General features: G+C 42.6%; 1 protein-coding gene across 2 annotated transcripts in view; it reads right to left on the reverse strand.

Moving 5' to 3' along the window:
• LNX1 (ligand of numb-protein X 1) overlaps positions 1 to 275 on the reverse strand; it is a 73,154-nt gene extending 72,879 nt beyond the window's left edge. For both annotated transcript variants that reach the window (XM_074822545.1, XM_074822544.1), the window contains exon 1: positions 261 to 275. The gene's annotated coding sequence lies outside the window, so the exon portion shown is untranslated. The remainder of the gene's footprint in view (positions 1 to 260) is intronic.
• Positions 276 to 12,753: the final 12,478 nt, after the last annotated feature.

Raw genomic sequence — 12,753 nt, forward strand, 5'->3', positions numbered from 1 at the left:
TTGCAGTCATTTGTATTTATAACATTTATGTGCTGTCATAACAAGCTACAAAATTAATTTCATGTCCTTTTAGGAAGCTTAAAGCCTCGGTTCCTCTTGATAATGTAGAAGAGAGGAAAAGGGGGATTTTAAATTGACCTGCTGATAACCAGTGCACATTTCTACTTCTGTTAACTATGAACAACAATATACACTTTGAGCAAGGAACCCTGGACAGGTAGATGGTAAATCACATCTAGGTGAAAAAAGGCAATTATTACCTGGCTGAATGTCTCTTCTTCAAGGCCTGTGCTTGAGGGAGGAGGAGAGAGGAAAGGAGGGGGGACAAAATCTGTGTCCATTTGCATTTGGAGTCAACACCTGCAATAACCTCAACAGGGCGAGGATGTCACCTTGGCAGTTTCATGCTGGCTTACAGCAAGAGCCGTATTGACAGAAACCGGTTGCTTCATGGATGATTGACAGGAGGAGCTTTTAGGGGGGTGGTGGTGTCATGCCCGAGAATACAACACCAGCGTTTGCTGCTCCGTTACTGTGCAGGAAGTTTTCAACAACTCACGCCCCAGATTTAGCATAATTGTACAGCATCTAGCACGGCTTGGCTTAGATAAATAAAATTAAATACTGATTTGTAAGAACTTCACAGTGTTGTGACACTGTAATAAATCAAGCTCCAGTCCAAGCTAGAGACTTGAAGCTCAGGAATATGGTGCAAATGATGAAGGAAGAATATTGTTATCCTGGATTTCCATATAGCCAAGCTTTCAGCCACAAGCTGGAATGAGAATGGTCACATCAGGGCATGAAATAACCCCCAAGCCTGTGACCGCAGCGAAAGCCAGTATCATGGTAACACATTTTTTTTAAAAAGTTACCCAACAGGCTGCACCGATTTGAAGGAGTTTACATCTTATGTGTTTTCACTGCTTTGGAATTAACAGCCACCAGAAGTGTTTAAGAGAATAACAAATCAAACCCAGACAAAGAGCATGGGCAGTAAACACAGAGAGTAGGTAGAGAGAATGCCTTTCATCTCCCTGCACAGCCAAGCCTGTAGTTGTCCCATCCCAATGAAACATTTAATCAACCTTAAGCTTAAACCCTGACTTACCATCACAGTTACACTGGCAGCATTGTAGCAAGAGGAGGGCTCACTGAGCAGGGCAGCAAAGCCCCACCACCTCCACTCAGTCACACCATCAAATATTAACCCAACAGTTCAGGAGGCTGCACTTGGGAGTAGCATGGCACAAAATGGAAGAAGCTTCAGGTAGTAACCAAGTAAAAATGAGTAACTAAGGCTAAAAAAGAAAGAATTAAATGATGAAAGATAGTGAGGAAGCTACTAACACAGGAAGGAAAAACTAGATGCCTAAACACCAGCAGAACAATGACACAGAGTCTGAAAGGGCAGCAGCCAGCTTAAATCCCAAAAGGTGAAAGGCAATCCAGTGAACAGGTGTCATTGGAAAACAGGAGTGACAGAGATGAGCTGCAAAACAGGTAGAGGAATTTAGGTCCAGGAACTCTGAAGTATCTTGGCTTGGGGATAATGAAATCCTCAGTCAAGCGAAAGGGTGGCCAGCATGTGAAGAGAAAATGGATTCCGAACAGTACAGTAAGATCACCAAATATTAGTTGGTTTTGGTTTTTGATTGGTTGACTTTTCTCTCTGTGTATTTAAGTAACACATTTTAATAATGGTCCTGCATTTTTTTGGACTCTAAGCATGTGCATAACAAATCCTATATCTGCTGATTAAAAGAGGATGCCTTTTCATGCCCTGTTTCTCTGCTGCACAACCCCGTAGGAGGTAGAGGTACTATCGACAGAGCTGTCAGGCTCTTCTTCGATGGACTGTGATAACAAAGTTGTGTTGCATTCTTCCCCCAGACCCTACATCGGCTGTTATCTCCTACGAATGTGCATCTCTAAACAAGTCACAACCATCCTTTTATGTGGTTCAGCATGGCACTGTATGGCCAAAGGGGCTGGTCTGCAGCTATGTAAGGAAACTTCTCCATGACAGCAGCATTGCCAGCTGCCAAGTAAAGTTAGAAACTCATTATTCTTCCAGGGATGCTTTTACCTGGCCTTCTTTTCACCACATTAGCTGTGAGCATGCTGCAACCAACATCTGCCTTTCTTGATACTCAGCTGGTTTTGCCGAGAGCCCAGAGACTGCTATCTTGCTTGTTACTGTTAAAAAATACCCACATAAAATTGCTAGGAGACTTGGCACCTTTGACAGTCACAGAATTAACTCTTTAATGAAGGCTCAGCCCAGCTGCCAGTAGCTAGACATGGGCAGGTCAGGAGATGTGGGCATTGTCCCCATCTAGTGGCTCACCCACACCAGGAGAAGAGTGGATCACAGCCAGGAGGGAGCAGAGGTTCTCCTTCACCCTCAAGCAAGAGCGCAAAACCCTCAGGATGTGCAGGAGAGCATAGTCCTTACTACTCCTGTGAAAATTCAGGTTACAAGATCACTCTCCCTATTTCATATTCAGAGTTTTATAATGAGGCATCAGGTTGAATGCTTATACAAAACTATTTGCCATTAGTTAGAGAAATTTTAATGCTGTTTTAATATATTATCTTTCATCAAACTGTCTTACCTGGTAGCAGGCCTCCCAGCTTTTCCCTTACTGTGCTTTGTACCATTAGCTTCTTCTCTCCAAACAAAGTTTTTATAGATTACACTGACTTTATTGTTCAAAGTAGTACTTATTTTGGAGGCAATTGGGCAGCCTCCTTGTTTCAGAATACTCAACAACAGTTGTGGAAAACATTATAGAGTGATCCATGGTCCAGTAATATGTATTATACAGTATTTTACATTCAAAAAGACAGTGATTCAAATTCCAAAGGTCTGGCTAAAAAATATCATACAATAATTTCCACCAACCTTGGCTTAGTTGCACTAAATGCCAAAGGGGTGAGTCAGTTTGCCTAGATTTGAAACTTTGTTCAAAGGAAGGTTATAAAATGCTAAGGTGCCTAAAACCTTATCATCACACCTTAGGACCAGTATTCCTCCTACATATATCTTTCTCTTTTTTTTTTTTCTTCCCCCCTTATTTTTAAATCTGTTCTACCTATAGAAAAGTCACAACATTTTCTTTCTGCCTGAGGTGTGGTAGACCATCTCCAGTGGAGATTTGTTATGGGCAGAGGTGCAACGCATACCTCTGGGTAAAATGTCATTAGCTGGAGAAGAGTCGGGAGATCCTGGAGATCCTGATTTAGCAGATAAGAATTCAACTTGACTTTTAAGATTATAGGAAAGACTATTAGAACTGGCTCTTAGAGGGAAATAATTGTATTTGAAAGTTCAGTACATCAGTACAGAATGTCTCTGAGACAACAAACAGGAGCTCCAAAACCTCTCTTCTGCCAGGCCCCAGCTTTAAGACAGCTGTTTTTTCAAGTTACTATTAGTCAAAAAGTCCTTCTCAGAGTTTGTAACAATCAAAGCACGTTGCAGAGCCTTCAGTGATGAAAGGCATTTCCAACTGAATAGAAAAATCCAACAGTACAGTACAGTAGGTGAATAACCCCAACTTTTTATGTTGTAGCTCAAGCTGTGAAACCTAACAGAAATGTCATACTGTGCCTGCATGCATAATAACTTCAAAAACCAGAACCAGATTGTTTGAAAAAAAAGTTTTCTCTGTGGCTCATGCTGGAATTTACAGAATAAACCAAGGTTGGAAAAAGTTTTTGTTGTGGAAATATGTATCTGAAATGTCTGTTAGGAATGTATGGAAATATATTCTGCTTTTTCGTCTGTTTCTCTCACACGCCCACGCAAACCTGAATTGCTCTTTCTGACGATTTCATGGATACAAAACTTTACTCAGCATGTTAAAATGAAAAAATTCAGCCCAGAAGTAATTTGAGAATATTAGGAACAGCTGGACAAGATTTGAGTGAAGAGAAGATCTGAAATAGACAGTATGCAGGTTAACCTAACCACACTACAAAGAATATGCCCTATGAATGAACTTACCTTAGCAGAAGGTAGTATTTCTGAGAAGACTTGTTGCTGGCATGCCTCTAGTTGTCAAATACGATGTTGGTTGAGGTAATAATTTCCATTTATTGTTTTTTTCAAAGTTCAGTAAACCCAGACTTGGACCAACAGCTTATGTCAGAACTACAAACTCAGACTCCAAGTGCAAAGACGAGTTGTAGCAAAATGGTCAGGCTGTGGGTAACTGCTTCGCAAAGGCACACAGTCTACCTGTTCAAAGGAAGTCAATCATGTGGCCGAAGCAAGGCTATGTGAGCAATTATGATTGACTCCTAAAGGGCTTCCTAAACGTGTGCTCATCCTAATTGACATAATAAATGCCATCGACATTTCACATACTAAATTATAAAATTGCATGGCTAGTTATGTAACAAAAGGTGCGTTACCGCTCTGATTTGGCTGATTGCTCTGGCTGACTTTGGCAAGACAGGCAACCTCACAAATACCACAAGCTTGCTTTCAGTCATTTGACCAAATGACAAAACTGTATTTGTGTGGCTGGACGCCTGCATTCCCCAGCTGCCTTTCAGGATGCTGATAGCTAGGAATAGGTACAACAGTCCATGCAAACTGCGTGAAGTAGTGCATCCCCCATCTTCGTTCCAGGTGCATCTGGTGTGTCTCCGCGTTGGGGGACTCGTGTCTGCTCACCCTCCTCCTGTGTTTCAGAGTGAGGAAATGTGGGCCTACAGACCACTATGGAGCTATGGAGTGCTCCAGCCAGGTGTTCCTCAGCTCAGACAGTATAGTCCGCAGGCATTTATGGACCCTCACTGGCTACATCACAACAATGAGACCTTGCTGCTACAGAGTAAAGTGCAAAACTTGGAATAAAATGCATTTGGTTTAAAATTAAAAAAATAAAATAAAATGCTCTGCACCTTCAGCACAAATCTGGTTCTTGATATTAACTCCATGACACTGCTTCTGCCCTGTTTTCTAAAGAAAGAGAGCAGTTCTGCATGTGTCCTCTCTCTCTGTAGTCTCTTTGTTCATCCCTGCTCTTTTGCTCCCCAGTAACTTTTGGAATCATTTTTCAGTTTCAGCCCACTCTGACAGAATGGCAGAAGCCTCCATATACTTTAAATTAACACAATTATTGTGAGAATAGGTGACTGGGTAGGAGAGAGAAAAAAATTTAATGTTCCTGCAAAAAGTAAGGCTGCAGAGTGAACCCAAACCATACTGGATATCAGTGAAGACAGACAGGAAAAAGGACCTATGGATAGGCAGCTCTCAAGAAAAACTAATTGGAGCTACACCATATTAGACAAAGCCACAGGGAAATGGCATTCACTAATTCTGCCCACTGAACCCCAATATGTAATCCAAAAAGTTTTTTCTTCTTCCCTTCCCCACTTCCAGCTTCCATGCCTTACCATGCACAGCAGGACAGGCACTGAGACAGCCGATACTGTCAACAGAGGTACCTACCTGAGCAAAAAGGTTTCTCCCTAGGCATGCCCCTTGGTTTCTGACTTCCTAATGAGTGGATGCACTTTTTACTATGTTCCCAAGGCCAAATGTACTCAGCCTCTTTGAGAAGAGCAAGATACTCCTGCCTCCACCATGCATCGTTCAGTTACTCCCTGAGCTGGCCTAGCTGAAAGAGCACAAAACTCCTCATGACCCTAGTCCATCAGGGGAAAAAATGACCCTTAGTGTGACTGTAAGCTGCTGCCAGTATGCAAGGGTGAGGGGCTAGGGGGTACTGAAGAGCAGGGATAAGGGGTTGATCATGCTTGGGGTAGATGGAAGGCATGGCTGGATGGTGGCACTCTGGTTGCCAGTAGTGCCCATTTAGTCTCAGAGAAGACTTGCTTGTCCTGATTAAAATGTTTTGCTCACTACACTATGAAGATTCTGTGTCTTCAGACAGCAGGTAAGTAATCTCTCTGACTTCCCGACCTGTGGGACCAAAAACATTTACCAAAAAAAAAAATCAACCTCACCCTCAGCACTCTCTAAAATGCTTTAAAATAGCTTTTATCTCTTTTATGGTGCAAACTCCATTGTGGTTTTGCAGGATGACATTTATGTTGGTAAGGTTGAAGAACGACCTGCCCAACTCACTCGCAGCTTCATAACGTGCGAGTGGCTCAGCCAGCGCAAACACATCCCAAGAGCACCTGTATATCCCATTAGATGTTCTCTCCACACAGACAAACACAACAAAACACAACACAAAACTGCTGCAAAAGCTACAGCATCTGCATGAACAACCCAGCATGTGGACCACGTGTTCTCCATGGGGGCTTGCCCTACTTAACTTTAAAATAACAACGCAATAGGCAGAGGAAAATGTATGGGAATGTGACAATCTTAATACAGCTTCATGGCAAGTCTTAATATCTCTTTGCAATCCTCTCCCAGGGCCCCAAGTGGGCCAGCAGGGCAGGTGGGCGATGCTACCTCTCAGCCCCCTCAGCACCAGGGGAGGGAAGAGCTGCTGAAGAGGAAACGAAAGGGCGGGGAGCAAAAGCACCGTGGAGGACTTCTCCCCCAGAGACCACTGAAGTCTTACACCTCACCCTGCTTCTCATGGCCATGGTGCCTGCCACCTTCAGACCACACAGCATCTCTCACATGTGATTATGAGATAACATTTAATAACTACAAAGTGCAGAACATGTGATGGATAACCCTGCTAATAACACATAATAAAGTAAGCCATGCTTTAATTACACTGTGCCTTTACAACTGCTCCTCTGATCCAAAAGTCTCTTAATGCTTGACAAACTACTTAATGAGTTCTCACAACACCCTGTGGGGACCTTTTTTAGGAGCAGCCCTCAGTGTGGTTAGGTGAGCAGGGGAAGGGGCAGCTGGCTGCTCCCATGCCATAGGGCTGGGCTCCTGTGATGCCTATGCCCAGCCTCCATCACAAGAGTCCTTGCGCACCAATGTGGCCACAGAGTTGCTTCTCTCAGACCTGATCTGATGGAAAGCCCTCCCAAACTCTTGACTTCTAGGACTGCATCCTCTCTTTTATGAACATGCACCCATGTGGGGAAGCAGCAAGATGCAGCAGCTGGCTCCCCAGTGTGACTCGTGCTTTGCGTAAAGCCTCTAGCCCACTGCACTCAATGACAAAATTAAGCAAATCCAATGGAGCAAGGATTTAATAATCTGTTTCTCAATTGTACTTATGTTGCACATAACTCCAGTGCTATAATTTATATATAATAATTGTTAGATTATTATTATTATTAGATATTAAACATGTAGTCTATAATTTAAGTTATAGGTCTGTAAATGTCTATAACTTGACTTATATCTGTATCTTACTGTTTCCTCCTCCTGCCACTTGGATCCACAAAACCCGACTGAATAAATGAATTCTAACCAGAAAAAACAGTCCCTGTTGAAGAACCACAGGAAACAGTGATACTCTGCTCTTTAAAATAATGCAATGCAAAAGCATTCCCTGCCACCCAGTCCCAGGGTGACAGCTGCCAGGGCCCAGTCCTATTCAGGAACCTGGAAAAAGGAGAGCAAAAGCTCAGGCGGGGTAGTCAACAAGTAAATTTCAACAACTTAAGAGAGTGTTACAACCCAGAGGCAGCCTCCTAAATAATGGGCAGACACACAATATGCAGCTGGAAACAGAAATTTCAGGGGGCAAGGGGCAGAAGTTTGGATGAGCTTACAGGCATTTTGCAACGTAGAGTGCTGAAATTCACATTTAAGAAAAATGCACTGTTTGAAAGAGAGAAACATATTGCACGTTGAAGACACTGAACCCAGCAGCCCAACTACTGTGGTCTGACTATCAGTTTTCTGGTGCTAACACTGGTTACTTTTTGGGTCTTGAACAAACAACACTCTGTCCTTCACTCAGTTATCTCTCTTATGGGGTAGTGCTGACAGCACCCATTTATATCTGCTGATAGTCCCTATTGCTCATTCGGGAGTGAGCTCTGAGCTAGAGTTTATAACTGTCTTCCACATGGAAAGGACTGGGGAAACACAAAGTGGAAGCAGCTCTCTAGCTGAGGCTGTGCAATACTTTCCGTTCCAGGGCATCTTTTGTAGGAGGATAATGACTAAGATCCCTGTCCAACAAATGTCTCAGCAAATAAATTTTATTATAGTGACCAAGCCCTCAGCTACCAAAACACATCCTCTAGTGCCTGGTTCTGCTCTCATCTGCTCAGTGCTGGGAAATAGCATCCCTGAGTATGGTACTACTCACTGGACTTGATTCATCATTTAATTGGGGCTTTGTGGGAACTCCCCAATAAAGCCCATTGCTAATTAACATGTATGTGTTGCTGATGGCCTTGTAACATTCTCCTTAAAATGAATAGGCTTACGAAGGCTTTGTCAGCCAGGACACGCGAGTGACACCAGCCTGGGAAAGATAGTTAAGTCTGTAGCTGAATTAATATCTGCTTCCAGAACCGGTTCTGCGGGTGTGGAGACCAACTGTGTGCTGCTTAATCCTGTGATGAGAAATCAATTAAGAACTACATGCTCAAACTGTCCTGCTTCCTGCATCCTTCCACACGGTCATATGTAATCTGCTGCATGCAGGCAAGCAAGGGGATTTTTTTAATTCTTTGAAATTCCTCCTACAAGTCATAGCTATTCCAGTGTTTCAGATCCTTTTTGACTGGATCTAAACTGTGATATTCTTTTAAACAACAGTAGTGTGATTAGATGACTCCTCAAGACTGAAACTATGAATACCCAAAGCTATGCTACAAGATACTTTCCAGCACTTTCTACTTGCAAAATCCTGTGTGAACTGATACTGTTAAATATAGTACAAAGAGCTACAAACAAAAATCATCTTTGAAGGAGAACAGCAAATAAAATAACAGCATCACCCGTATTTTTTAATATCAGCATCTCAACAGTATCTATACCATGTAGCTGGAAAGCAAAAAACTAGGGAAAAGACAAGGAAAAAGGGCACTAGAATTATATCCAAAATCAGACAAAAATGTATCTGCTTTCAGACAAGCCATTTTCTGAAAAGATGCATCAATCCAGACAGAGAAGTAGCTGTCATCCCTTGATAAGAAATTACTGGCACATGGAAACCATTGTTTCATTAAAGCTTGCCGTTTTAGTAAGAATGTTGCAGGTGTATTAAAGAAAAACTGGAGGACCGAGGAGAGGAGCCTCGAGACAGGTCGGACATTTCAGGGTGTTTAGCTCCTTGATTTCCTTGTAAAGGAGTAATTGATGTTTACTCAGAGGGATGGCAACAGTTGGAGGCAGTTGTGCGTGACAGGAGCTGCCAACTACCCATACCCTGAACATTTACCAAAGGTGAAAGTTTCTGTTTGAGTTGAGTACCCTCGAATCACATGATTCAGGTAATGATCGTTTTTACAGATTCAGCTTGAGCCTCTGGAGAAAGCCTAGGAAAGATCAACTGCATTGTCGCACATCCCAGTTTCTAGGAGCAAAAATTCCAGCGGAAGAACTGGGCATGCACTGCAAACAAGTGCCAAGTCAGGCAGCCTTGCATGATACCAGTGTCTGGCCATTTTAACCAGTGAGGGGCTTCATTAGCTTCCCAAAATGCTCTGGCCACAGTCCCTCAAAATCAGCTGCAGGTCTCCATCTGCCCTTGCAGTAAGAGGAGCCACAAAGGCCAGGCAGCAGCACCCAGCCTGCAGACAGGACTGACAGCTCCAGAAATACCTGACTGCTTCCTCCAGCAGCCAGCCTGGAGGAAACTCTCTGCATTTGAAAGCCCTTGCTAATTTACCTTCCTGCTGGAAACCATGTTGCTTGATTTCCTGGTTTGCAGTGAAATGAAGCTAATCTATCATATCATCCTGCATGTAAGATTTATTTTCGTTTTGCAAAAGAAAAGCTATGCTAGGGGAAGATGCCAGTGCCTTCAAACATCTTCCAAAAGACAATGCGATTTTCTCTTCTGATAGACAATCACAACCCTGAGCCAGGAACATTCTTCTTTCAAACTCTGTGCTACAATTAAGTCCTGATGCAGTTAATGCTCAAACACATGGGCTTGGAACAGCCTTCCAAAAAGCAGAACTTGTGTGAGTGAAGGGGAAGACACTTGTACAGGACCATGAACAATAAGAGAAATTAGCAGCAAGAGAAAGAATATTTTCAGGTGGCAAGAAAAAGATAATGAAGAGACAAGCTTCCCCAGACTGATTCAATTTATATTTTGGGAAAATATACATAGGCTCTGGGGTTTCAGGTGGAAGAATGTAAAATAGCAAAGTAGTAACAGATTACTTCCTTAAGAAGAATTTTCAGTCTCACAAAAGTGGATGGGAGTACTGAGGATACAAGTCTTCGCAAAGCAACAGCTTTCCAAATGCCTGACAGTGAATCCTGACTTTTATTTACAGATCAGCATTTGTGCTTTTCCAACAACAGCAGATAATAGACAGTGCTGTTTCAGTAAAGCGGTGGAGTTGCCTCGTAATTGTTCTGCATGAACCTGAATGAGGAAATGAAAAGTGCTTTGGAGAGTGGGATGAACAGGGAGCTCCATTTCTACAGGAAACTGGGAAAACAAGCACCTTGTGTAGTGCCCAGTACAGTCACCTATGCTGCTCTTGCTTTTCCTGCTGTTGGAACTCTTTCCTAGTCATCAGGCACCTGGGGAAAGCATGACTACAAGTCTAATAAGCACAACTTTCCTGTTTTTTATGTTTTTCCTTGGTAGATGTCAAAGTGGCTGAGAGCTTGATATGAGCAGTCCATCCCCCGTCATTAAAAACACCCCAAAACATTCTTAGCTTTACACATTTGAATGGGTCATGATGATTTATGTACTTGGATCCTATGTCTACCAAGCACTTTCAGTATACATTTCAGTGTGTGAGGACGTCCACGTATCCTCATCTCAGTCCTGGGTTCTATCTTGGCACGTCTGTGTATATATATGTTCTCACATGAACGATCAGGCTCATCAGTAGAAATGAAACTTATAAGGAGTTATGTGTATTCATATATATTCACAGGTTTGCAACCATTGCATATATCTGTATTGAATTACAAGATGTTTTGAGTTAAGAACTAAGTTATAAGTTTAATTAAGTGGAGGAGAACATGAGCAAACATAAAAACTATACCAAGTTTGCTTTCTCACCTCAGCTGCAGTTATATGCATAAAATCAAGCTGCAAGATACAGCAGGGGCAAACGTACCCTCAATTTACCTCCCACGGCTGCAGGCAGACTTTGTGGGTTTTAACCTGGGGGAGGGGAAGAAATGGGTTTCCAGAGGATTAATAAAATGATGGGCTAAAGCAGCTGCAGTACTAATTGCACCTCTCCACAGATAATGAGTTGGATTTTAACACACTTTACTGAAGAAATAGACCTTTTTAACAAAAGGAAGACAGAAAACCAAACACATCTAGCTAACAAAAAGTAATGAACTAAGCATGGCATTTTTGCATACTAGCATGTAGTATGTATGTAAGCAGTATTTTAACAGTATCTACCAACACAGCAACCTACAGGTACACTATATGGCCTTCTCTGTGAGATTATGAAAATAATCCCTGCATTAGATTATGGGAAGACTGAATCACTAATGACAGACACAGTAAATGTTTATCGCTGCCTTGCTGTGTGGCACTCCTGGGGATGCAGGCTGAGGATCGGACCCACTCTGTCCTGCCACAAACCAGGGCTTGGTTTGTTTGCCAGAGCATTTCCTTCCACCTTTGCTCCTCTGGAACAACTTGCACCCAACCGAAGGGTAAAAGCAGGAACAGCATAAAAAACAGTGCAATTCTTTCAACTCACCTGTCTGGCTTCAGCGTGTCTCTCATCCGCTGCTGGCAGAGTCCTACAGATGTAAAATCACTGGGCTCGGGCAGGCGCTGCTGGGCAGGGGAACCGCACTCAGCCTTCAGCCCTGTTTCTGCAGGCGGAGAGCGGCCGGTGGCCGTGTCAGATGGGGAAGCCTATGGCATGACAGAAGGCACAAAGAAAAGCTGAATTGCATAAACCTGAGCAATTTAAGGTTTAGAAAACCACACCCTCCCGGTCATTTCTCCCGCAGGCAGATAAGCATGTGCAGGCTGCTCAGACAACAGTGTTATTTGAAGCTTTTACTTTTCTTTCTGGCATATACCAAAGTTCATTTTCAGTTTGGTTCTTCCTTGCATTTCTTTTCTTCTTTCAGCTTTGCAATCAACATGGTTCAAATTTAATAAAGTCAAACGGACCATTCTAAAAATTGCTTCAAGGCAAAAGATTTGTGTTGGCTTTCCCCTTGAAAAAGGAAGATGAGGCCCACAAGCTCTAATCCTGAGTCCATGCTTTGGAAGTTGGATCTTCACATTGTTCCTGTGCATTTGAACCATGTAACAGCATGAAAACTTGAGCCATGTAAGGGCAATTTGGAATCAGCTGGCTGAAAATACAAGCTCTGCTAATTTTCTGAACATTGCAAAATAAAGACTACTTTAAACCCTCTTATCCAGTAATTTTCAGTTTTAAAAGTACCCAAGAAAGGGATAAGATGTACTGCAGATAAGGTGTTGTACTGCTGCACTGTAATGCAACAGCTGAGTGTGAATGTTAATTATGAAAGCAGAGGCAGCAAAAAAGATCTTTTTTAAAAAAAAATATTTTCAATGGAGGAGAAGAAACTCTGATCTTCCAACTACATGAATCACTAATTAATGCAATGACTTCAGCCACCATAATCATTTGCTCCTAAGGAAGGAAGTGTTATTCAGGAAGCAAGGCAGCTTTGGAGAT

Source organism: Strix aluco, chromosome 4, assembly GCF_031877795.1.
Source record: "Strix aluco isolate bStrAlu1 chromosome 4, bStrAlu1.hap1, whole genome shotgun sequence".
Taxonomy (NCBI): domain Eukaryota; kingdom Metazoa; phylum Chordata; class Aves; order Strigiformes; family Strigidae; genus Strix; species Strix aluco.